The sequence below is a fragment of the Haemaphysalis longicornis genome, unplaced genomic scaffold (assembly GCF_048455015.1).
Source record: "Haemaphysalis longicornis isolate Haplotype H1 unplaced genomic scaffold, Haemaphysalis longicornis Haplotype H1 scaffold_12, whole genome shotgun sequence".
Classification (NCBI taxonomy): Eukaryota; Metazoa; Arthropoda; class Arachnida; order Ixodida; family Ixodidae; genus Haemaphysalis; species Haemaphysalis longicornis.
Window position 1 is genome coordinate 48,168,879 of NW_027526225.1, and position 23,332 is coordinate 48,192,210.

General features: G+C 47.8%; 2 non-coding genes and 1 pseudogene across 2 annotated transcripts; all 3 read right to left on the reverse strand.

The window, feature by feature from the left end:
• Positions 1–17,897: 17,897 nt before the first annotated feature.
• Positions 17,898–19,107, reverse strand: LOC144161592 (uncharacterized; annotated as a pseudogene).
• A 3,430-nt stretch (positions 19,108–22,537) lies between these two features.
• On the reverse strand, positions 22,538–22,609 carry Trnat-ugu (transfer RNA threonine (anticodon UGU)). The gene has a single exon. It is a non-coding gene; the product is annotated as a tRNA-Thr (tRNA).
• Positions 22,610–23,015: 406 nt separating this feature from the next.
• Trnat-ugu (transfer RNA threonine (anticodon UGU)) lies at positions 23,016–23,087 on the reverse strand. Its single transcript has one exon. It is a non-coding gene; the product is annotated as a tRNA-Thr (tRNA).
• Positions 23,088–23,332: the final 245 nt, after the last annotated feature.

The window sequence follows — 23,332 nt, forward strand, 5'->3', positions numbered from 1 at the left end:
ACGTCCTCGCGCTTTGTTTGTCATTTGCGGCGATTTCAATGCGCACCACACAAATTGCGGAGCCAGTGCTGACAAATTTCACTGCACAAACCTAGTTGGTGCGATGGAGGAAAATAACTTCACGCTTATTAATGGCCCCGACTGTGTCATACGTATTAGGGAACATGTCCGCCAAGGCGATACAACAACGGACCTTACTTGGACAAATAAGCCCAAATCCATCTCTTGGGAATTAGGTGCGGATACGTGGGGGAGTGACCATTTTCCTATCTTTCTTCGGCTCCGTCGTCATGCCATATAAACGGCCAAATATGCTAGAAGCGTCGTTTATTGGGACAGGTTTCGTGACACGCTAGAGGCTACACTCGTCGATACTTTGTACGACGAGTCAGAGGAAACCCGCCTGGAACAACTTCTACAAACGATGAGCAAAGCCAAAGGTTGGCCACCCGGAAGTTTTACGTTACGGAGGGCTCCCCGGCGCCAATTGTTCACCTCGCCAACTTATGAAGCCGACGCATCGATACATTGTGGGAATACAGAAAGAAAGAAAAACCGTCTTGGTTGCGGCGTCGCCTCAACCGCATAACGGCTGAGGTACGTGATTATGCGACTAAGCTTGCCTCGGAGGAGTGGCGTGACTTCTGCTCGCGTTTTAATGGTAATGTGAGTGGGCCCCAAATATGGCACCTTTTTCGTAGCTGGAAAGTGTTGCGACCGGGTGGGCCGAACCGGCCGAGCTCCGTCGCCTCCGACATACGTGTGGTAGCGTGGTGTGAAGAGCGGCCAGCCGTTGTTGCAGCCGCGAAGAAGTCCAGAAGCCGTAGGCTAACTTAACTGTTTACTTCATAGCGAGAGGTGAGCCGAAGCCATAGAACAACGCCCTGACGAGCGAGGTAACAGTACAGGACTCGAGCAGAGCGACAGCAATGATTCACTGCTCAAACAGGAATGGGTATACTGCGCTTGGGTGGCTCTATTTATACCCAAAAGCGGCAACGGTCAAAACATCGTTCCCTCTAGAACGCGCACACGCCACGAACGTCACAGACACACACAACGCTCTTTCCAGAGTTCGTGAGCAGTCGGTAGCATCGGCGGACGTTGAGTCCTAGAGAGGGGAGACAGGAGGACTCCGCTGCGATCGCGGGGCCTTTGTGTCCTTGGGGCGCGTCTCGACGTGTCGCTGGCAACCTCCGGAGTTTGAAGCGCACCGAAAGCGAGGCGTCTGATCCAAGATTGTCGAAACGTGAAAACCTGAGTCACCGACACGGTGGGGCTAGCGAAAAGGCGCACGTAGTGAAGGCTTCGCCGCACAGCCGAGGAGTGCTGAAAGAAAGCCCGTCGGTGGTCCCATACGTAACACAAGGTAAGTCAAAGAAACGCACTGCTGCCCAAGCAATCACTCTTCGCCAGCAAATATCAGAAGCTCAGTTGGCGCTCCAGGCGGGCGATGTATTTTTCCCCCAGCCAGCGACTTTGCCCGATCCGGAAATATACTCTGAGAGCTCAGCACCAGAGCAGTCCGAGTATCATGTATCTACAAGCCTGGCAGACATAGATCAGCCATTCTATATGACAGAGCTTCACGCAGATTTGACAAGTGTGAATCCTCGTAGCTCCCCAAGCCTGGACAACGTCACCGTCGCAGAACTCCGGAACTTCCCAGAATCTTCCGTACGCCTTCTGTTAGACGCGAGTAACCTGGTTTAGAAGACCGGCAGGTTTTCCGATACCTGGCGTGACTCCCTCTTGTGAAACCCGTTCCTAAGCCCAGAAAACCACCCAATGACCTTGCCAATCTCAGGCTCATATCCCTTACGAGCAACCTGTGTTAACTGGTTGAACGCCTGGTTCTACAGCGCCTGAATTGGCAGCTTAAGCAAACTGCTTTGTTTCACTCGCACCAAATCGGCTTCCGTAAAGGCCTAAGCACGCAGGATATTCTGCTCATGCTGTATAACCAGGTCTTCAGTGCTCACTTAGCAGTAGAGACACGGACTGGTGGCAGTGGATGTCCGTAAAGCCTACCACTCCGCCCCACACAAAGCTGTGATAGAAGGCGCCGAAGTTGCTGGAGTACGTAAACATATGCTTACATTCATTAAAAATTTCCTGTACGTACAATCGAACCTACAGAGTGCAAGTGGGAAAATACATCGGACCATCTTGGCCAAACAGGGTTGGAGTACCCCAGGGTACAATCCTCTCGCCTACCATCTTCAATCTCCCATGCCATAAGCATGGGAGCAGCGCCTTTGGAGCGGCTCCTAATCGGCAACTTTTGATCATGCCGATCCTGCCTGCTATGCTCGTTTCGTGGCTATCAGCTGTGGTCAGCGCATCTCCCGGCATCAGTTACACGCTGCCGATAGCGGCCCTTTGGAATGACAAGCTCGATGCTACGCCAACTGCGCGGACCTGTTGCGTGATCATCCATGAAGTACAAGCATCAACCGAACTCGCTTTTTTCCGGAGAGGCCAATGGATGACTGCGTCATCAGCTCGCGATAGTTTACACAGCTGGCGTGCCAACACACTCTTCAGTGGGAATTAGAGCAGTGCCTTCGGAGCGGCTACTAATCAGCAACTTTTCATCAGGCAGATCCTCCCTGCTATGCTCGTTTCGTGGCTATCGGCTGTGGTCAGCGCATTTTCCGGCATCAGTTACGAGCTGCCGATTGCGGCCCCTTCGAATGAGAAGCTGGATGCTACGCCAACTGCGCGGACCTGTTGCGTGATCATCCGTGAACTACACGCATCAACCGAACTCGCCTTCCTCCAATGTAGTGGACGACTGCATAATCAGCTCGCAAGGATTTTAGCAGCTGGTGCGCCAACACACTCTCAATGGGCATGAGAACAGCGCCTTCGGAGCGGCTCCTAATCCACAACTTTTCATCATGTAACCACTGTGTGCAACCACTTTTCTGTGTATGCGACAAAAACCGTTGAGCGTTGTACCCTGCTGTTCCCGTGTCCACTGGTGTTGCTTGAAACTTTGTCGGAGTGTTTTTCTAAGGCGTTATTATTACTGTGCTGCGGTAACGCTGAATCCAACCCAGGGCCCACTACTCGCTCAGAAGAATTTCTTGACATTGAAACCTTGCCTGACAACCCTGGCGAACAGATGGGTGTTCTCTTCCGGTAACTCAAGGATGTTCATGGCTGCTCGCTCCAAAGTTCTAGTTTCAGGCCGAGGTTGTGGCAGCCATCAAAGGTATTAAAACCAGACAAAAGTCTATCAAAACGAATGTCTCGAACATTCAACTAAGACTTGACGCCCTGGAAGAAACATCTCGTGTTGTGGATGGTCTTGGTGCGCAAATTACGGAATTACAGTTCACTTCAGATGCTTTAGTCACACAAAATACTCTTTTGCAGTAGTGCATAGATGAATTTGAAGACAGTTCATGCCACGAGAACTTGTTGTTTTATGGGTTGCCTGACTCAAAGGAAACGTGGCAACAAACTGAAACAAAATTGACTGCAATTCTAAATGAAGTGATACCCTCAATTCCCGCTGGCTCAATCAAACGGGCACATCGAATGGGCAGCCTTTCGCAAAACAAATGTCGTCCGGTTATCGTGAAGTTTGTGAACTTTAGAGTGAAAGAACAAACAGTTTCGGTACGGAAGCTTTTCAAACAGAAAAATATTGCAGTATCGGAACATTTTTGTCCAGCCACCCGCATTGCCACGAAGAAGCTTCCTGAATTCGCTAAAAGTCAACCCGGTTCCCCTCCCTTTTTACTGAGTCACAACAAGGTCACCATAAACAAAAAAACGTTACACTTACAAAGCAAACACTGCCAGTATTGAAGATCTTCAGAGCAACGAAAACTTGGATTTAGGCGAACCGGTCATTGCTTCTGTGCCTCTCCGTGATACTGCGGCATAGGGAAGCAATCGGGGTACTGGACGCTCCCTAGCAAACCACTAACATCTCTGTGATGTCCCAAAATGATCTGAACGTCTACGTCCCCGCAGTATCTCAATTAGACATCCGTACAACATGCAATATTTTTACGAAAAATTTTGGATGTTATGAAAATATTGGTGGAACCTTATATTCGGATGTTATTTCGACTATGTTAAAGACGTACACTCGATATTGCTACTACTTCATTTGTGGACCCTATTTAGACATATTTTACTGACGTAGTTCAGATGTTGCTGGTAGTTCAGTTTTTTACTTCATGCATCTCTATCGCAGTTACATTTATTCTACCTATATCTGCTATACTTTATTTTCAAACTCCCCGCAGGCGTACGTTTTTAAGTTTACCTAGAGGTTTTGCATGTGAATGTGTGAGTTCTTGAAATCAACGAATGCTGCTTTTTCGGAATATAAATGCTGAGGACGTAATTAATAAACTAGACTCGACATATGCCTGAAGAAACTTTATACTCATGGCAGATCCTCTTCAGTGAAACCACTATATTTCTTGGTCGTTGTACCTGCGCAATGAAATGAAAATACAAATACTGGCCAGACAAATCACTGGCGCACTGTTCAGCCGCATATGTTGAAAAAAAATTTCCCCACTTTGTACCAATGGTGCAAGGCTGGAGTAACCGGAGAGCTGGCGGCCTCTCCCCCGGTCACTTCCATCACCGTACGGACATCTTACCCCGCAATGGCGCAAGAGGAAGCAATAGCCCTGGCCCTTCATCACCAGGCCGCAACCACACATTATATTACCTGATTCGAAGACGGCCATCCAAAACTTCATTCGCGGTAGCATTGCGGCTACCGAACTCAGTATTCTAGAAAATCCCCCCAGTCAACCCGTCGACATCATCTGAACCCCGGGCCCCACATGGGTGGGAGGCAACGAGGTGGCCGACAAAGCAGCAGGAGAACTCAACAGCCGTGCTGGGCTCGCGCTACTTTTCTCTACCACGGTGCTCGGTGGGCACAGGATCGCCCGCTTTCGTACCAAGAAGCCACGAAGCATTATAGCCTCTCCCGCCGCCGTTATCCCACTGCCCATACAACCCTCACCAACGCTCAGAAGCGCCTGTGGCGACTCTTTCAGGCCAACTCCCTCTTCAGTAGATCCCTCCTCCACAAGAGTTATCCCTCTAAGTTCCCTTCCCCCAACTGGCCGCTCTTTCACTCTCTGGACGCACTAAGCCACGCCATGTGGGCCTATCCCCTCACCCATTCCACCCCATCTCCAGCGTCTAGCAGTGGGAGGGCATGCTGGGAAGCTAGCAACTGGGGGTGGCAGCTACGTTTGGTTGACAGAGCCGCTGCCGTCGCCGCCAGGGTTCGGCCGGCATCCATCACGCGTTCCTACCCAACTTGCTTGGAAAATAAAGTGATTCTCTCTCTTTCTCTCTCCGTTCATCGGAGACCCGGCTTTTGCAAGTGACATGGATTTCCGAACTTGCTCCTGAAAGCTCTCCATGAGTGACCGGCCCGGATCATTTCGTCCACTGGCTTTAATATATTTAACAAGGTGGACCATGTTAGCACGCACTCGAACCGGCGGGTACCGGGTTTGCGAACTCGGCGTCTGCAGCGCCAGCTGTTCGGTGCTGCTCACTTCCGGCGCGAGCGTACGTTTACTGGCGAGGAGTACAACAAGCGAGAGATCACGTCACAAACGTTGGGCAGAGTGTTCTCGAATGGTAAGTTGGATGATGCCGGGTGCTCGTCCCGAGGCACACGCTCACGTGCACTGGGTAATTTCGTTTTTTTTGTGAGCCCCTCACGTGGCGTAAGCCCACGCGTGAGCCTGGATGATGCGGGGCGCTCCTCACGTGACGCACGCTCACATGCGGTTGTATTTTCTGCGCTCAGTATTTTCTTTTTTGTCAGCCCCTCATGTGGCGCACGCCCACCCAAGCCTGTATGATGCCGTGCCCTCTTCACGAAATGCACGCTTTCGTGCGCGGGGCATTTTCGTGGTATTTTGTCTCTTCGTGGGCGCCGCAACCAAAAGCTTTTAAATACCCTGCCAGTGAAAAGGTCCGAAATTTTAGTAAAAAATATCACAAGTCCATCAGTGTTGTTCTGTAAAAAAACGCCGTTGCAAAGTATTGAAAGGAATTCTAGCAACACCAAGCCCAAAGTACGGGCTCGAAGGCAGCTGAAATACCCTGTTTGAAAAAGACGTAGCTGAATTTAAAAAAGGTAGCAACCCTTTAAGGTTGGCATTTACTTTATAGAATTTTGTAGATTGCAAGGATTTACGATTTGTTCAAGTTAAATTCAGTCCTCAGGGTTACTGTCCCACTGCTAGGGCATGATAATTAATGCCATAACTTTGGAAACCTCATTGTGCTCGGAAATGTTCCTCGTGAGCATTAAAGTTTTCTAACTGTGCACCACTATTCAGCTTAGTCCCAATATTAAAATATTTTCCTACACCAACTGGAGTGGTTGCTTATTAAAGAGATAAAGGAAACATTTCATAGTAAGTGACGTAAAGACGGCATGCACTCCGTGCATTGGGCTCAGCTATTTCACATGGCTGAGTAAAAGCCTATGCTACCACAAAAAATAGGAGTGTTCATGTGCGTATCGCCAAACTTTGACACCTTTTTTTTCTTTTGTGCCTTAATTGTCGCTCAAAAAACTACGTTCCTAAGAGTCATAACATGTGTTTCACAAAATATAAAAAAGCAAAAGGAGCCGATAATGACGCAAGCGCATTTCCCTGCAGTCGGGATCGTTCGCGAGGGCTAATAAACTGGTGGGATGAGAAGCGGACATGCCTAGTACTGGTTTATAAAGTAAGACGTTAGGTTTTTGCGTTATGTTTTCTATTTAAACATATACACACATAATATCTGGAGATAACAAACATACAACCTGCGCGCTTTTGATTCTGTTTGAATTTCACGCCATTTGTTTATGGCTACTCGAATTTGCATTGAAAGATTTAGGAATATAAAGCATATTTTTTATTTTATTGAAGTGAGCACAACTCTCTATGAAGAACGGATTTTATTTAAGGCTCGAGATTTGCGGCCAACAATGTTCTTTTATTTTTATGAGCCAAGAGCGCCGTCTGCTTCATTATTCCCGTAACACCCAAATTGGGGCATGAATATCTCCCATTGTTGAGATAAAAATTATATAAACTACAAAAAATGTGTACTAACGCTATATTTTGAACAGTTGAAAAGTTCATTAATGATATGTAGTTTTAAGACCCTAAAAACGACAGTTCTATAAATCCCGATCATATCAGCCAATCCAATCCACTGGTCATGACCTTCGGAGTGCAACAGGTGCAACTGTCAGGCTAAGGAATCGAACACAATCACCACATTTAATATCTGAGGAGGTAAGATTTTAATGCCATGATTATTGCCATAAACTCAGCATAGATGATTGGGGTGAAGTACGGTAGGCGAATCGAACGCGACCAGTTGAGTTGTGGACTGAGAATCTCCACACCCGCTCTCTCGTCAAATTGAGACGCATCAGTCGCTACAACCACGTATGAATCCAGGTAGCCAGATAGTAGATCAACATACCCGTTAATACACGTGTAGGCAGCATTTTCGCATTGTTAAGGAAAATGTTATTAGAGGTTAGGGGAACAGAGAGAGCTTCCCAAGACATCTGCATAACGAACGGAATGTTAATATTAAGGGGTAAAATAATGCCTGGGCATACGCACATTGAGGGCGGTATTGGTAGGGCCACCACGAGTTAAAACATAAAGCCGGTCGAGCCTCCATCACCGACAAGTCTCTGCTGAAGGGCCATTCGAAAATCCTAAGCATCGTCAGCACAGTTAAAAGCTTAAACCGAGACTCTAGGGCAGGCAGCCGGGACTACAAATACAGGATGTTATTAGCTACGTATTTCGGAAGGCCGCGACACAAGCCCAGGGCACGTCGCTCCAGTAGAATAAGCGGATTGAATTTGTACATTGCAGATCGCGAAAAGTGCACAGCCAAATTCTAAGAGAAGGCGCACGTACCAGCTCTAAATGAATATTAAAGGGTCTCTTCTCATCTCAAAATACCGGTTGCTAATTCAGTTCATCTACGTCCGCCCCACGGTAAAGAAACCTGCTCAAATTGACTGGTCTTGGCTGGACAGCATCCGGAAGACACGTCCTGGCGCTTTGTTTGTCATTTGCGGCGATTTCAATGCGCACCACACACACTGGGGAGCCAGAGCTGACACATTTCACGGCACAAACCTAGTTGGTGCGAAGGAGACCATACCTTCACGCTTATTAATGACCCCGACTGTGTCACGCGTATTAGCCAACATGCCCGCCAAGGCGATACAACAAAGGACGTGACTTGGACTAATAAGCGCAAATCCATCGCCTGGGAATTAGGTGCGGATACGTGGGGGAGTGACCATTTTCCCATCTTTCTTCGGCAACAGGTGCAACTGTCAGGCGTGTACTGCGCAGTTGTCTTAAACCAGAGCTCTTCGATGGACTAAGTTGCGAAACTCTGCCACTCCGCCTCAAAAAACGGCCCGCACCTGGAACACCCTCCTTTGAATCGTGAGTATGGTGGCGCCACTGCGGCTGCCGCACGCACTATCCAAAAAACAAGCTAATTATTCAAATTAAAAAATCAACTTGAAATTTTGTTTTAAAGTGCATATTTCTTTATTTTTGTGCTTTCATAGGTTATTCATTGCTATCTCAACTGCGGTTTTTAGGTTGGGATTGTTTCTGCGTCCGCGCAACTGCGTGGACCAATTAGCGCTGCTGCGGGAACTCCGGTACAACCTAGACCGACCTGAAGTACTAAATTTGCAGTTATAGTTTTGCCTACAGCACATTGTATGCCAAAACTAATCCAGTAGCCGATCAAGGGGCTCTAAATAAATATTTTCAGCTTGCATAAAGCCGTAGAGGTCTCTTCTAATTTATTTTTTTCCCCAGAAGACGGAAAAAGAAGACGAAGAGCCGCGCCGGCAACACGTACGTCGCATGGGCTCTCGCTTTGGAGACCCATTTCTCCGCATGTACGCCTCCGATTTGCACGAAAAGTGCCTCATCAAACAGGTCAAGTCACCCGGAACAGTCCGATACCTGACACCACCAGGGGCACCGACTACTGACCAGGAAAGCGACGACCAAGACACTGTCATGGCTGACTCACCGCAAGTAACATCTATCGCTGAGAACACTTCTGCTCCACTGCCCTGCGTTCATCCACCACCGTCCACTGCTACGGCTCCGACGACCGCAGAAGTGATGACATCCCACACGGCGAGTCCCGCGGCACAGACTACTCCAGCCACCGTGAGTGCCGGCGTAGATGCATTTCCAGCAGCCCTGACTAACGCTGTCACCGATCGCACCCCCGACATTTCTGACTATCATGATGACATGGAATTCGACACAAACAGCGGCCGTACAATCTTTCCGCCAGGCCCCTGGCAACAAATTATCTCTGATCGAAAAGCTAAAAAAGCTCAACTGGCCCAAGCTCCGCAACACCGCAATGGAAAACCACCCGGCCTACCTCGACTGCCAGAAAACGACTATAAAATCGTCTACCGCCCACGAACCGGCTTGAACCTCTCTGCCTGGACCGATCGAGTCATCACGAACGGCCTACAAGCCGCTAGTGGCATTGAACCCACCACGTTCCAGCAATTTGTGATCGTACAAGTGCAGACCCGACAAAACCTCATGATCGCCAGCACAGCCGACGAAGCATGCGCCCTCGCGTTGAGCGCCACCACTCACATCCAACTCAACCACATTACTTACGACCTCCAGCCATACTTGAAACCTCCACCCGGCACCACTCGGGGTGTAATACATGGATTGGAACCGACAACAACCAACGCCGACCTGCCCAATGTTCTCGCCTCGGACGATGCACCAATCCTACATGCACGACTCCTAGGCTCCACCACGTCGGCTGTCATTACCTTTGGCCGACAACGAGTGCCCTTCTACATACGCGCGTACGGCAATTTCACGCGCTGCCGCCCTTTCCGTCACACCGTCCAGCTATGCACGCTTTGCGGCGACCTGGGTCATCGCCGTGACGTATGCCCAAACCCCGACACGCGCATCTGTTCAACTTGCCATGTTAAAAATCCCTCCGTCAACCACATCTGCAACCCACAATGCCAACTGTGTGGGCTCCCCCATCCTACTGCCAGCAAGGACTGCCGTCGCCGACTCCGCCCGCCACCGCCGCCAGTTCACGCTCGCACCAACCAGACGTACCGATCGCCTCCCCCGCCACCCACGAACGTGCAAACGTCACGGGCCAACACCGCCACTACAGCATTCAATTCCAGGGTGAGCTGGGCTAGCGTTGCCAAACAATTTCCCACTGCTCATGACCGCTTTCCCGCACAAACACCCATTTATCAAGACATCTTCCCCCCCCTACCCTCCAACTCCCCATCCCCCGCAGAACTCGCTCTTCTCAAGGAAAACGCAGACTTAAAAGAACGCATCCTGTCCCTTGAAAAAACCGTCCACGAACTGTTAGAACAAAATGTCCGCCCTCCCACACCCTTTACTCAACCGCCTCACCCCTCCTCCACATTATATACGAACACCCCGCGCCCAAATCTGCTACCGTCCAAACCAAACCTCTCCCACCTCCCTTACACCCCCTCCACACCGCCAACCGCCCTCCCGGAACCAGACCCTTTACCGTCAGCGTCAACTCCTTCCCATACCGACTGCGACAAAAAATACCGCGACCTCGAAGAAAAACTGACTCAAACACAAGCGTCCTTCATGGCCACCATTCAATCCACCATCGTGACAACCGTTACCGAAACCGTTGCCCGCCTCCTTGAACCCCTGGCTGCCCGCCTAACCAAACTCGAGCACATCATTGCTGAACTAACACCAGCCACCCAGGAACAGGCCGAACGTATCGTACACTTGGAGAAAACCATGCCCGCTCCCCATAAAAAAGCCAAGGCGACTACTTCTCAGGTCACCCCACCATCCAGCCAGCCTGAGCCCCACATCTAACATGTCTACCAGGCCTCCAGCGTCCCACCCATCTCCCTCAGGACTGACTATTTGGCAGTGGAATTGTCGTACGTATAAAAACAAGCAGCCCTCCCTGACCCATCTAAGTCAACTTCACTCTCCCGATGTGATTGCTTTACAAGAAACGGAAACACCTCACGTATCACTTCGTAATTACATCACGTACACACATTCCCATCAACCTCGCACCGCCATACTCGTTCATAAATCACTCACTGCACAAGCACACACCCTTCCCATTAATTGGCAATATAGCTTTATTGAACTCATCCCGCCTAAAAAAAACTCTCACCAGTCTCTTTATTCTTAATATCTACAGTCCCCCGCAGCACTCCCTAGCTTCTATAAATTCCATCCTTCAGAAAGTTAAAGCTACGACGAAACATCACCGCCTAGTCCTTCTCGGCGACTTTAACGCCCCTCATACTGCATGGGGTTCTCCCAAAACAAGTAAAAAAGGAGCGCAAATGCACGACGCCGCCCAACAAGCGCACCTCACGCTCTGGACCGACCCCTCATACCCCACCCGCATAGGCAACAGCGTGGCACGGGATTCCACCCCCGACCTCACATACACTCACAACATACCACGAGCCACTTGGACACGCCTCGACGAAACCTTAGGCAGTGATCATTATATCATTAACTTCACCATCAATCACACCCGCATTTCTCAAAACATCGGCCATGCTAAACTCACAGACTGGAAATCCTTTCGTGACTCCCCTCTCCCCACCACAATTGAAGACATTGAAACCTGGACCCAAGATATCCTCAAAACTGTCGAAGCCCACACCCGTACCCTAACTATAACAGAAGATCACCCTTCTGTAGACATGCATCTTCTACATCTGTGGGATGCCCGCCGAGGGCTTATCCGCCGCTGGAAAAAACAAAAACACAACAAAAAACTCAAAACACGCATCGCCAACATCACACAACAGGCAGCCGACTACGCTCGCACCTTACACAAACAAAACTGGACACAATTTTGCAACCGCCTTCAAGGAACTCTCAGCATTAAGTCCACATGGAACATCCTCCGCTCCATGCTGGGTACTAAGCCCAGCAAAGCAGACACCGGTCACACCATCCGTCGCCTGATCCACAATCACCACCTCACTGAAACTCAGCTCCACGCGCAACTCCTCACACAATACGCAGACCACGCAACACAACCACCAAACATTCCACCTCGCAATTACCAAGGAAAAGACAATCCCGACCTTGACGCCCCCTTCACTCTCATTGAACTCACCTTCGCCATCAGCAACCTCACTCGTAACACCACACCAGGCAAAGACCGAATACACAACAAACTACTCCGTAACCTCAACCCCGAATGCACAGCCGCACTTCTCGACTATTTTAATCATTGCTGGACAACCAACTATCTGCCCCCTCAATGGAAACATGCCGAAATCACGCTCATACCGAAGCCCGGGAAGCCAGTCACCCTAGAAAATCTTCGTCCCATATCTTTAACATCTTGTGTAGGCAAGTTATACGAACACCTAGTTAATAATCGGCTGACAGCGTACCTCGAAAAAAACAGCTTACTTCCTCATACCATGTTTGGCTTCCGCGCACACCTATCCTCGCAAGACGTCCTGTTACAGCTAAAAGACGAAGTCCTTACACCGCTGAGCTCACAAACCAAACGCGCCATCCTAGCTCTGGACATTAAAGGCGCCTTTGACAATGTATCTCATCAGGCTATACTCGAAGGACTCCAATTAACTAACTGCGGCACACGTACATACAATTATATACAAAATTTTCTTACCGATCGCACCGCCAACCTTAACCTCGGCCCCATCCGATCAGTCTGCTTTCGTGCCCGACCGCGTGGTACATCCCAGGGGTCAGTCATTTCCCCACTCCTCTTTAATCTTGCCCTGCTACAACATCCACCACTTCTACAACAAATTCCACACATACAACACGCACTTTATGCAGACGATCTGACTATTTGGGCCACAGGGGGTTCGATTGGGGAAAAGCAAGACGCCCTCCAAGAAGCCATTAACACGACCGACAACTACCTTACAGCCCGCGGCCTCAACTGCGCACCAGAAAAATCTGCCCTTCTCGTCCTCCAAAAACGCACGCAAGGCCGTAAACGACAGCCCCTCCCAGACCCACAATTGAGCCTACATGGCGCTCCAATCCTAACCACCCCTACAATTCATGTTCTGGGACTTACTATCCAATCAGACGGCGCAGGCATTTCTACTATTCATAAATTACAAGGAACACTATTGCAAATCACGCACCTCATCAAACGCATTGCTAATCGTCGACAAGGACTGAAAGAAAATGACCTCGTGCGCCTAATTCAAGCCCTCCTAATTAGCCGCATCACATACGGAACTCCATATTTGGCTCTCAAAAATAGTGAAATACAAAAACTCGATATAATCATCCGGCAAGCCTATAAATTAGCACTAGGGCTACCACCGACAACTTCCACTGCCAAATTACTACAGATGGGACTTCATAACACCTGGGGACGAACTTCGAGAGGCACATCATGTCAACCAGATCGAACGGCTCAAGCTTTCACACACTGGCTGTCACCTCCTCCGTCGCCTCGGCTACCCACTACCTGCCACCCATCACCCCCGCCAACGCATCCCTCTCGAAATACGCGATTGCATCTCCGTCGCCCCAATACCCAAGAATATGCACCCCCTTCATAACCAGGGTCGCCGACAAGCCCGGATTCGAATGCTTCGCAAGATGCTTCAAGTCAAGCCACGAGAAACCCGCTACGTTGACGCCGCCAAATATGCCGATAAACCAGCCTTCGCAATTTCAACAGTAGACCACCGAGGAATTGAATTGGCTTCCGCAACAGTAATTGGCAACGACTCCACAACTGCAGAAGAAATCGCAATAGCCCTCGCAGCCACTACATCTCAAGACATTATCACCATCGTCACAGATTCGCAAGCTGCCTGTCGCCATTACGCCGCCGGTCACATAGCTCCCTTAGCCCTCCGCATTCTACAGTCCATCCCTAACCCTCCTTACCTCTACATTCTCTGGACCCCGGGACATGAGTCTCTAAAGGGGAATGAGGCGGCTCATGCTGCCGCCCGCGCGCATATCTACCGGGCGTTCCCCTCCAACACTCCAGCATCACCGTCGGAAGTCCACCATTCTGTGCCTCAAAAATTCAACGACATCCTCGAACATTACCGCCTCGAACGCCGCATCTTTCCCCCACCCCACGACAAGTTGACTAAGGAAGAAGCCACCACGTACCGCCGCCTTCAAACCAACACCTACCCGCACGGCACCCTCCTTCACGCCATTCATCCCACCTCCTACTCCGCCACCTGCAAGTACTGTCCCCAACGCTGCACACTGTATCATATGATTTGGGCGTGCTCCCACACACCATCCCTCCCCCCTACTCCCTCCCCCAACCATGAGCAGTGGGAAGGCATGCTAGCCAGCCCGGACCCCGGCGATCAGCTTCGGCTGGTTGAAAGGGCCCGCCTGGCAGCGACCGCCCAGGGACTTCTGGACTGAGAAGACCCCCCATTGCCACTACTACAAAGACTAATATTGAAATAAAGTTTATTCCTCCTCCTCCTCCTCCCCAGAAGACCGAAAAGGATGCGCTGCAGACAACAGTGCACAAGCAACGGTTGACCCCACGGTCGCATTTCTTATTGCTACTCTTGCTTCGTATGTAAAAAAACACTTGCGTAGTTGAACACATTAGGCTCCTTTGGCTTAACAAATTTACGTAAGCACTGAAATACAAGTTTTCGCTCAGGACGTCGAGCCGCGAAACAAGTTGTATAGTTTATCTTGTCACCAACAGATGGCGCCACTGTAAAACAAAATCCATAACAGTGGACCAATCGTAAGGCCACTTTTTGATAGTAGTGTCTATAGGGAGTTTCGCAACTCCTATATCAAGTAGGTATAACAAGATGAGAGCCTTGAATTTTACTCAAATGCGTTCTGTTACAACTGTGAATGAATGAAGACTGTGCAGCCGTGTCAATTGCGTTTTAGTTATTTATTATTTTATTTGTTGATACTGTGAGCCTTGGTCAGGCCCATACAGGGGTAGGCATAAAAGAGAAACACAAGAGTAGCTTACAAGATCGTCAAAGCGTATACATAATCAAAACACTGATGAGCAACTGAACGCTAAAAAAGCAAATGCAAAAAAGAAAACACCCAACGCAGAGTTTATACACAACTAACATGAAGCCAGCATACATTGCAGGCACAAAATTAAACAGAAAAGATACATCGTGCATGTTTATGCATTGCTGCGTAACCAAAGTTTCTTGACTGTTTCAGCAAAACCGTCGACACAATTCATACTTACAACCTCACGCGGTAACCCATTCCACATTTCGATAGCCCTCGGAAAGAAAGAATGTTTAAATGTGTCACAATGGGAAAGGAATGGCCTCACACATTTACTGTGGTTTATACGACTGAAATGATGATAAGGTGGTTTGAGATACTCGTCTCTATCCCATTTCAAACCGCGGTGATAAAGCACGAACAAAAACCTTAAATCGGTGACCCAACGCCTGCATTCCAAAGTTGGAATGCGCGCTTGGGTGCGCAAATCACTTACACTTTGTTGCCTCGAATATTTGGAATAAATAAACCCGAGAGCCATGTTCTGGATTCGTTCAAGTTTGTAAGACAGGTTCGCCTGATAAGGGTTCCAGACCATGCTGCAGTACTCAAGAATCGGTCGTACGAGGCTCTTGTATGCATCAGGCGGTGCTCTGGAAAGTTTTCGGCGTAAAAAACCCAGTTGCCTATATGCCTTGGAGCAGACGTTATCAATATGGGCGGTCCACCTTAAGTCAGATGTCAGCGTAACGCCAAGATATTTCGCGGTATCAGTTCGACTTAAGGTATTACCCCCTAGACTGTAAGTAAAATACCGAGGTATCTTTTTTCGAGTTATTGTAATGAATGTCGTTTTACTTGCGTTACTTTTCATCTCCCATGTATCGCACCAGGCAACGATGTTAGACAGAGATGAATTTAGTCGCAATTGGTCATCAGTTTCATGCGCAGTGGTGTAAATTACACAATCGTCGGCAAAAAGCCGGACAGTCACTCCAGGTTCTGCGCACGAATAGAGATCATTTATGTAAATAAGAAAAAGTGTAGGCCCAAGGACTGATCCCTGCGGTACCCCTGAAAGTACCGTTAAGGGATTGGACTTAGCGTTATTTATTGTGACAAATTGGGTGCGATGCGAAAGATAGGCTTGTACCCATGACACTACGTTATTATTTATGCCTGTCAGTCTAAGTTTCGATAATAATTTACTGTGTGGAACCCGGTCGAAGGCCTTAGCAAAATCTATAAATATTGCATCCGCTTGGAGCCTTGAGTTAATGACCGATGCAAAGTCATGGGTGATTTCAAGCAATTGTGTTGCGGTGGACAGTCCTCTACGAAAGCCATGCTGGTTAGAAAAGAGCAGGTTGTTATTCTCCAAGTAAGTTACAATAGCTTTATTAATGATATGCTCTAGCAGCTTGCAGCATGTACTTGTCAGTGATATGGGCCTGTACTTATCAATGCGCAGTCGATTGCCCGATTTGTAGATTGGTTTAATCCTAGCGCAAACCCAGTCAGCAGGCAATTGACATGTTCTGAGCGAGGTTGTGAAAATGACACACAGAAAAGGGGTCAGCTGCGCGGCATACCGTTTTAAGAACGAATTGGACACATTGTCGGGGCCTGCCGATTTTTTTACGTCCATTTGCAGCATCAAGTTAAGAACGCCTTCTTGCCTGATCGTGATATCAGGCATTGAAGAAAAGTATTGGGGTACAAATTGATGTGGCTCCGGTTCATGCACGAATACCGACTGGAAGTACGAGTTGAATTAATTTGCAACTATGTGGTCGTCTGCGACTACATTGCCGTCGATCTCGATTCGCGAGACTGGATTTTCAGGTTTAGATAAGAACCGCCAAAACTTTTGGGGCTGCAACGTCATAAAGCTTGTTAGCGTGGTTGAAAATAAGTTAGTTCTTGAAGTTTTAATTCTCTCCTTCAGAAGAGAAGAAAGTTCAGCGATAACAAGAGGGTTCTTGTTATTCTTGCGCGCCCGTTTCAGTTTCCGTTTAATGTGAATAATATCTCGAGTTATCCAAGGTGTTTTTCGTTTTATTCGTTTCTTTTTGGTAGGGATGAATTTCTCTTCACAATACGAAATTTCTTGTGTGAAACAGTTCCACAAGTCACCTACATTGCTGGACGCGTCATCTCCAGTTTGCTCAAACTTTGCGTCTAGGTAATCAATAATGTCTAGGTCCTGGGCTCTACTGTAGTCTTTGATCGCAACATGCGAGTTCCTATTTCGTCCGATATGCAGGGATTCCCAGGTAATTCTTAAAAAAAGCATGCTATGGTCTGATATACCGTCCTCTATACTAAGTTCGGTCTCTAGATTGTGCGATACAAAGGCAAGGTCAAGTGTACTGCGAGAATGATCTTGAACACGCGTCGGTTCTTTTACAAGCTGTGATAGCGAAAAACTAAGCATTATATTTAGAAGTAACTCACAGCTGCTATTTTCTCTGGTGCCAGTTTTTAGGGTGTTCCAGTCAATGCAAGGCAAATTGAAGTCGCCAGTTAGAATAATTTTAGTTCGACGGTTCACTTTACCATGAAGGAAGTCATATCGTTGCTGAAGGTAGTCATCAGGAGCGCCCGGCTTCCTGTAAATACCACCTATTAGCATTGAACCGCGGGGAGAGGTTACGTTGCACCAAACGCTTTCGTGGTTGTCGATGCCTGGTTCCTGGGCAAATGTTATGCCTTGCTTAACCGCAATTGCTTCGCCGCCACCCCGACCGTCGCGGTCTGACCGAACGAGGGAGTAGTTCGAGCGGACTATTTCCGAATCGTGTACACCAGAATGCAACTACGTTTCAGTGATTACAACGAGGTCGCGGCAGTACAGCAGCAATATTTCTTCTAGTTTATCTGTTTTATTTACAATGCTCCTAGCGTTTAGGCATAACAAAGAAAATGGTGTTGCGGAGCGCTTGCGTCATTTACCTGTACTGGGAGACTGATCGCGTTTCGGTTTCTTTAAAGGCTTTCTCTTGTTCTCTGTAACGTCCCAAACATACATATCTTCGTTCACTTTGAGTTTGTCAAAAATAAGGCTGACCTTATCACCGTTGTCACGATTGTCTTTTGACGATTGCCACAGTTTTTTACGTACTTCACGAACACTTTGCTAGAAGTCCTCAGATATTGAAATACTGGTGCCTTTCAGTTTCGAACAGTTGCGAAGAACGGACATCTTCTCGGCATAGTTAAAAAATCGGAGAATAACTGGCCGTTCACGGGCCTCGTTCTTTCGTCCGATCCGGTGAATGCGCTCAACAGACGTTATCTGCAGTTTGAGTTTGCTCGTGAATATGTTTTTCACGGTCTCCTCTAGCTGCGCGCTTTTTTCATCATCTGTTTCTTTGAGACCGTATATTATTAAATTATTTCTGCGGCTTCTGTTTTCAAGACCATCTATTTTGTGATTCAAAAATGCAACTTCCTTACAAAGCACTGTGACAGTTTCTTCACATTTTAGCAACTTCTCTCGCTGCTTCTTAAGTTCGCCGAGCGAATTCTCGACATCAGCCAAACGAGTTTCCACAGTTTTTAAACCAGTTTCTAGTACAGTTTGCGAAGCCTTAATTTCAGTGACAATGGCCAGTACTTCGTCTATCTTCGGCCCAGGGTTTTCTTCAACATCACCACTGAGTAGCAATAGGAAGCGAATTACACGAAAGCATTCAAGGCAGCAACGACAAACACAACCGGGGCTCGGCAGCACAACTAAGCATAATGAGCTACTTTTACAACATTTTGCAAAAGTCCACTTATCACCAACCTGCACAACGAAGACGATCATGTTAGCCAGCGTGCGCTGGACGGTGCCGCCGAGCCCACTGAAGGGGGTGCGCTGCCGGGACTCTCTTTTGTACGGACTTGATGTCGCTGGCGTCGCTGGCAAGCCAAACGGGTGATCCAAACTGGGTGGAGCGTCCGAGAAGGGCATCCCGTCCACGCGTGACGATACCTTTTCCAGCGTACTGCACCATGGCACGTGTTGTTCCACTGTTGTTCCACGATGGAGATGCCGAATGATAGATGCAGGAACGAAACCAGGGGTGGCTCCGTTCAGTCTAAGTAACATCTGCACAACGAAGACGATCATGTTAGCCAGCGTGCGCTGGACGGTGCCGCCGAGCCCACGGTGTTGTGAGCTCAATTCGTCTGCAAGAGATCAGCGTGTCGACAGCGCGCCGACAGTTGTGACCGGATGCAACGCTATTTCGACCGTTGCCGTCGCCACCTTGTTCATCGCCTTCCCCTCATAAGTATTGTGCGTCTCAACATCATAACTAATGAAATATCAGGCTCTATTAGTTTTGCCAGTGTATCTGTGAAAAGGCATATACGTTGTACTTTGCTGCTGGCGTTGTGCGAAACGTGCCTTCGAAAGAAAGCGGTAGCGTCACAGACGGGACGGAGCGATAAGTAGATAAACATTTGCGCTTTGTTTCTTTAGTTTCCACCCCGTCCGCTCCGTTGGCTTCCGCCTTCTCTCGAAGTTATGTTCCAACGAGCTGAAGTTCAAACTCTTGTGAAGCACGCCTCAGCAAGAACGGTTGTTGGCGACGCGATCGTCAATGGAATAGCAGCGCACGTAGACGAGGACATATCTAGAAGAGAAGATAGGATAAAGCGCTGAACTATAACTGAGTTTGAATGACACAAACCGGGCAACATCCAATAGGAATGGCAGTACCACCTAACGTAAACATCATCTCGTGCACTGCCAGCTACACCTATTGCTCCTACTGGCGACGCGATGCTGATTTGACGTAGTGTCCTAGCTGTGTGGATGTTTTGTCTATATTCTTTAGCGCAGCCTCGTTTCCCACTCGTGCGTAAAGGCACAACTCCTTAGAAGCGTCTTTGGGATTGGTTGTGTTCGCAGCATAGAAGGCGTCTTTAGTACAGTCAGGCAAAAAAATGCAGAATGAGCAAATGTTCACCAGAACGGGGAACCCCTGATGCGCGCTAGTGATGTAATAAACACGAGTGGCAGGCATTTTCATTTTTACGTCCTCTGTGTATATAGTTCTGCGATTTGGGCGAAGAAACCGTAGAATGACAAAATTCGCGCGATGGTACTCACTTTCAGTCCTTTAGAATTTTAGCATAAGTAGCTTGAAAGAGTGCAATTGTAACATTAGTATTTTATCACACCGTTCTGCAATATAGCAACTTGTTTTCGCACAAGTTGGTGTCTCTTTTACGTCTAGCACTGAAGTGCAAGCGTAACTCAAAACTCGCAACATGACTGACTGCCAACTTTTAATTGGGGAAGACCTTTCCGGAATGGCATGTAATACAGTCAAGTCACCCCACCTACGCAGCAAACAAAGCCTGCTGCATGCCATAAAATTGAACTCGTATTAAATGCAGGTTGCGCGTATCATGTTTCACTTCACGTGCATCTTGTTTGCGTCCTGATTATTCTGTCTGCCAGTCAGGTTTATTGCATAAGTGCCACCCAAGCACCCAAGTCCTTATATTTTGCATGTGCTGCATTACTGAGTCATAATTGTTAACTTGATTTCCCTATGTAGCTTCTAGTGCAAGCCAATGCAATCTCATGCCGCGACCTGCCCTGCATTGTAGGAATTGTGCGGTAGGTGTTCTTATGTGGCATCATAAACTGTGCATCGATGCAAAGTTGAATTGCAAAAATATTCAGATTGCTTGGGATCAGGGTATAGTAGGTGCAGTAGTAGCCGAAGTTAGTGGGAGGGATTTATTGTTTTGGTTTCATTCCAACAGGTTTTAAGAAATGGCTCAGCTACCACCGTCACATGGCCCTTGTTGGCTTAAAAACGTAAAAGTCACTGAAAGAACATAAGCAAAATGAACTTAATGTAATGAAAGCATCTCTAAATAACTGACTACACTCGAATTCAAGCCTCAGCAATTCGAATACACTGGCAACTGGAAATTTGACATAAACAGAGTTTAAATTAGGGAGGGCTATGTTTGAATGTAATTTTGCAGTAAAAAGTTCTTCCACTACTTTGATGCTTATTGCTGTACAACGTATACTTCACATAAACACGTAGGCCTAACAGGACAAGCGAACAGGACAAGAGGACGAGTTTATCAGTGATGCGCTTTTTGAAGGTTTAGTTACCCATATATACCAACTAGCCCAGCTCGCCATTCTGCTGCAGGATGTTTAATTCCATGGCAATGACCCTGTCCGGGTTAGTGCATGTTTTCTTTTGCCACATTTTGTGGACATGGCTTTATCCATCTATGTACTGTAACTTCAATCAACCAAGCGGTTATGATAGACACAGAAAAATATTTTGCAAGTTCAGATGGGACCTGTACGCTGTTCTAAAAGGTTCACAGAGTCACCGTTCACGAAATACAGTTCTTATAAATAGTGGAACCTCTCTTTTTTGTATTGGTGTTTTCTAAAATTCGCTGCTGACCGCCTCAGCGTTACCTGAACTGATACCATGTACCACCGGATGTGTACCGCCCGGTGCCGCGCCATACACGTGCACCTGCCTTCTGTTATCTTTCTTTTCATGACTTGTTTGACCCTGCCTTTTTTTGTCTCTCCTTTTTTTTGTGCTTTTTTTGCTCTTTGTATACGAATGTAGACTCATTTCCTGTCGAAACTGCCTGTCTGGCTGCTTTTGGGCACGACCCTTACCTCCCACCAACAGAAGCCAAGCATAGTACGCTCATGTTTCTATCACCTGACTCTCATTGTTAGAACGGATGTGTATGGCCAGATTTGCGCCTTTGCGTGCATGGGCATATCTTCTTTGGACCCCTCTATAACCCCCAGTTGCCACGGGACACTGGAAATACCAATTACCTTGATAATTTCTTTTTCTTCGGACATCTTTCTCATGTTCGTACCAGGTGGCTGATTTTTTGTTATCTATTTTTATGCCCATGCCGAGTGCGTGCAAGGGCATATCTTGTTTTCACCCCTCTATTTCTCCTCTATTGCCAAGGGGGGAAAGGGTGATTACCTTCACAAATTTTTTTCATTCTGTTTCTTCTTCTTTTAGTTCTTGTATTCTCATGTTCGTTCCTGCCTGACTTTCATTTTTTTGCCGATGTCAAATGCGTGCATGGGCATATCTGTTTTTGACCCCTCTTTCCATCCCTGTTGCCTCGGGGGAAAGGGATAATTACCTTGTTAAGTTTTTTTGCTCGTACCTCGTGACTGTAATTTCTTGTTATCCTTTTTTCCTGAAACATCAGGAAAGTTGTACTTGTTAATATATATAAATATATATATATATATATATATATAGTAAGGAAATGAGGGGCTCGTTGAGGAAATACAGAAAGATAGGTCAGCAGTCTACGACGCCAAAGGAGGCATAGTGGTGTGGTTAGGCTCTTTTCTTTTTACTACGGTTAATGAAGCGAACATTTTTTTTAAACATACAGAAGAAAGAAAGAAAAACACGCGCCCAGAGTGGGGACCGAACCCACGCCTTTCGATTACATGTCGAATGCCTTACCAATTCGGCTATCTGGGCGACTGTGTTCTCCTTCACTTTCTGAGCTATTTAATTTTACTAGGAGTATATATGACACTTGAGGGTGGTAGCCAGCGCCACTCTGACTACACGGGAAGAAGGGGACCTTCTTTTCAACCCCCGGGGCGTGACTCCAACGTCTACAGCCTGTCATGAGCGGGTAACTGGCGGGAAGCCCTCTTATGCTGCCTAGGCATCAAGGCTGCCAGCACCGAGACCCTCGCTAGGCTTTCGCGGAATAATATAGTAAGGAAATGAGGGGCTCGTTGAGGAAATACAGAAAGATAGGTCAGCAGTCTACGACGCCAAAGGAGGCATAGTGGTGTGGTTAGGCTCTTTTCTTTTTACTACGGTTAATGAAGCGAACATTTTTTTTAAACATACAGAAGAAAGAAAGAAAAACACGCGCCCAGAGTGGGGACCGAACCCACGCCTTTCGATTACATGTCGAATGCCTTACCAATTCGGCTATCTGGGCGACTGTGTTCTCCTTCACTTTCTGAGCTATTTAATTTTACTAGGAGTATATATGACACTTGAGGGTGGTAGCCAGCGCCACTCTGACTACACGGGGAGAAGGGGACCTTCTTTTCAACCCCCGGGGCGTGACTCCAACGTCTACAGCCTGTCATGAGCGGGTAACTGGCGGGAAGCCCTCTTATGCTGCCTAGGCATCAAGGCTGCCAGCACAGAGACCCTCGCTAGGCTTTCGCAGAATAATAT